Raw genomic sequence first — 4,533 nt, forward strand, 5'->3', positions numbered from 1 at the left:
AAGCGAGGCAGCTGTTAGTACCATTTTTTAAGTCTCTGGTATGACTCGGCCGGGGATCGAACCCACGACCTCCCGCATCCGACATGTTTTTGATAGCCGTTATCCTCTAAGGAGCCCCTAATTTTGTTATTTACTCCAGAACTTTAGAAGTACATTGTTTCTCCTTATTACATTTCTGTTACGTAGCGGTCGTATTTCACGCCTTGAAAATATACAACTCAAACACCAAGTACTGGTAACTATTTTACATGCGCTATCTTAGGCTTTTTAGATAATGTTGTTAAACCTCATTTCGCATATAACCTTGAACCATATCTACCATCATAGGAAAAACATGATCTGTCTCCAGACAACAGAACCATCCCTTCTCAAGTAATATATTGTACAATTTACCAGATACCCATCACATACACTGCACATGGATAAATCGTTCCATACAGTTAGGTTTTAATAGGGTCTACTCATATCAGTGGACGCATATGGTAAGCTGACATGAACTCACTATAAATTAAATCACAAGAACACTCCAGTCTGTGAGGTTTGCCCTTATTATTTGGCCAAACAGTCGCACTGAGAACACATACTTACCAGAATCAAACAAGTGATCACCAAAATCTATGAAATCCTTAATACGGGAGTCTTCTTCGTGAGGTAATGGGCGTATAGCTGATAAAATGTATGGATAATGCACAGTCTACTTGTATTGCTTGCAACACATTTTCCAACTGGAGACACCATGCAGAATTAACAATTACTGATATGATATGTTGGGCCTCTCCAAATCATGGTCGCTGCAAAAGGCACAAATTTTCTTTTCCTATTCAACCACTGGCAAAGATTTGTTGCACAAGTGTGTTAGAATAAGTGTGGGCCCACCTCCTCTTCTGATCTCCAATTTTTCAGGCAAAATAAATTATTATTTCTTAACCATAGTGGCTATACTGCCTTTTCGTTATGCAAACGTCACTTCACCACAAACATAGCACATTTTATCTGCATTGTATGTGCAAGTACGAGGCATCTCAGATCACGTTGGCTAGACAGATATTTGTCCATTTTCAAAACCAAACACTGACAAAAAAGAGAGCATGACACTGTATGATTTCTAGAACTGATATAGGTCACTTTGTTCAGCATAATGCTGTAAGATTAGTTATAATTGCATCATCCATGACTTCTAGGAATAGCATGATGCATTCATGTATAATGCTATACAAGCTTTGGATTGCATCATTCATTGCTTTTCTTAAAAAACAATTATTGTCCAAACACATTCATATATTTCTTTATAGATCTATTCAAAGATGTATTTTAGTCGTTTCTGATTTAAATTGAGATCACGCCTCTTTATAACTCACTTATTCGCCGACATTCCCAAGTCACGGATCGTATGTATTAACCCAGTATCATATCTTTAAAACTAGGGCTAATCAACACTTGTAAGCATAATTTTTGTTCTTATTGACCCAGAATTAGTCAAATTTGAATACATTTATTTCGGAATCATTTTCGCTGTATACCAGTGTAATGTATAGTTGGTTCTAAATGAAATGGTTCTAACATTACAGCCATATGCACAGCCAATTTGCAATTTAACAATATCTTGGATCCGTTGTTGTATTAAGCACTATCTTGATATACTTTGCCGAGTTTCTTCCAATAAAGGACATAGCACACCTAGTTGATGCAAGTAGTCAACATATTACCATAGGGAACACCGTATAAATATACTGACTGATTCCTGTGTTAATTCATATATGGATATACATAAACACTTATGCTGAACTTGCAATTTTATATCAACGTTGGTATAAATGCAAGCAATCGCTCCAATAATGCGTGAACTGTCACATATGACCGCATACTGGTAGTTTGTACCTCGAGTATATGAATTAGTTATGCACAGATTGTATGCATGCATGTGTCTCCTATAACAATATGTAACAACGAAATCATTAGGACTTTGATTCTGTAACATTTAGTCAACCAACAGTCTAAGTCCAAATGAAAACTTGATTTATCTTCGTCATACTCATACAAAATTGTCATATCCTTTATATAAGTTCAAAAATTAAATATTGTAGCAAGAATTGTCTGCTTCACATTTGTGAAGCAGTTTAGTATTGAATAAATCAAACGTGAAATGTAAATTATGAACAGTGACATACGTGCAAGATTTCAGTAAGTACTGTGCAAAATAATAAACGTGAGTCCGTATTGGTTTTTCTAGTCATATCCTGTGCCAAGAAGCAATTAGGTGGTGCTGCAACTTGCCAATTATTAATATAATACAATTATGAAGATCTATATTAACGTTGGAGTGAATAACAGTAAACTAAATGCGTCTACATTGACTGGGGCACTGAGAAAGATTAGGCTCAATGCTATATTTCCGGCTGATGTATTTCATAATTACTAATTTACTGTATGTCACATTTGTTCCTTCCTAAATTTTCTTGAAACTTTTAACAATAATTTCTTTCTTCTGAGTTATCATTTTCATCGATTTCTAATTTTCCAACACTTCACACATGCTACCCGTTCATTTGCCATTTTGCAACAATAATCGAGAGTGAATGCTGGACATCTTATCATTTGATTATTATGTATGTGACATTTTATTCAACTCAACATTTTCTCTAATATGGTCTCTTTATTTCATTATGTTAACTAAAAAATCTACTTTAGTGGTTTCTTCATGATAACAAAAAGAAATGTTTGGTAAGTGATACATGCTAATGTTGACAACAGAGATTAGATAGATCAATTCCGTTAAAGAAACATATCGCGTTTTATCCAACCGAGGCATTCGACGGCTACCATTGCATTTCAACAAACCAAAATGTATGTCAATGACTCTTGGAAAGGTTTCTTCTTGTTTTTACAAGAATCTCATTCTGACGGAAAAATGAGTTGTGCATGTGTAATCTGTAGCAATTCGACTTTTCAATGCGCAGCAGCGTCAATATTTGCAGTCAAGTATGCGAGATACTGCGATTAATTGTGCTTGTAGTTCCTCTGCCATTATACAATACTACTCAGCCCATAATAGCATCAAACCACTGACGAACTCACACTACCCAAAATAAATCCATTATTTACTACGTACTCGGCCTAATCAGTAAGTTATCATCACGACATGAATGAAAACAATTGACGCTAATTTCCGTCTTAAAGAGTGAGAGACAGACAGACTGGGACAGAGAGCGGTATAGAAAATAAGGTTGTTGTAGCAAATATGTTAAAAATGTTAAATTAAAAGATTGTACCAATACAATGATGGAGGTTACATTAGGCATCATGTCTAAATTTTAGACTAAATAACAATCATCTGCCGAAACGAATTGCTCCCAAGATTCTCATGTTCAGTAAGCCGCCACTATATATCTTAGGCTATCGTTAGGTAAAGGATTAATGGGTTGCATGTAGAATATAGCTTTAGTATATTCTGGCAACATCTCTGAATGTCGTTATATCTATATAGTTATTGTCTGAATCACATGATTCGAACTGAGATGAATAAAGTCGGATATATATATAAAGAGACAGACAGACAGACAGACAGACAGACAGACAGAGATATTATTATTAAAATGATTTGTCTGAAGCGCTTAAATTTTCAAAACACGTAGACTGCTGTTACAAAAATTTACTCTGCTGATGCAAAGACGATGTCCTTTATTATAACACTGATGTGATTTAAAAGATGATATAGGTGTATCTGAATTGATCCAGTAACGTAACATTTTAAGTTAGCAAATGAGGTTAAGACTTAAACGAAAATGAAAAGAAACATTTTTGAAACATGACAGTTGTCCAGTCAGCCAGACCACAACCCTCAATCACAGACAAAGTTATAACGTACCGTAGGACTTAAATGTAAAAGCACTGTCAAACCATCTCAGTAGGTTCTAACCAATTGTAAGCGCAGTTTTATTGATTGTATGACTGTTAGAAGTCGTGTTTCCCAATCGCGAGATCTCTCTACCATCAGAATCACTAATTAGTTCACCTATGAAGACCGCATAACTATTCCGTAAGTGTGGGAGTAAATCGTTCTATAATAACCTGGTCTCAGTGTTTAATATCATGCCCAATATTGCAGCAACGGCTCCGATATATTATTTTCCCTGATTTTCTTGCAACTGTTTTGGCAATGTTAGCGGTGAATGAAACGTTTGCATGGGTAATACAAAAGGGACAGGTACAGAAATTTGCGAAAATCACCTCGGCGCGTATGTGAACAAAAGAAGCTTTTTAGACAGCAAAACTAGTCAACCACACTTACAAAGTCACGATAGTACCTGCGTAGACTATTGTAGGGGATGTTAGAGATATCGGAGAAATCAGAGATAACCCCAAAAGCACCATAACACTTGCCGCAAACATAAAAGAATCAATTAAGTGTGGGAACTAGCAAGCACCATTTGAATGCACGTGGTTGTCAGTGGATCTATATACATACACATACAGTTAATCATATATGCATACATGCATGCATACATACCAACATACATACCTACATAGATACAT

This window comes from Sinohyriopsis cumingii, chromosome 9 (genome assembly GCF_028554795.1).
Source record: "Sinohyriopsis cumingii isolate HCF-2022 chromosome 9, ASM2855479v2, whole genome shotgun sequence".
NCBI classification, from domain to species: domain Eukaryota; kingdom Metazoa; phylum Mollusca; class Bivalvia; order Unionida; family Unionidae; genus Sinohyriopsis; species Sinohyriopsis cumingii.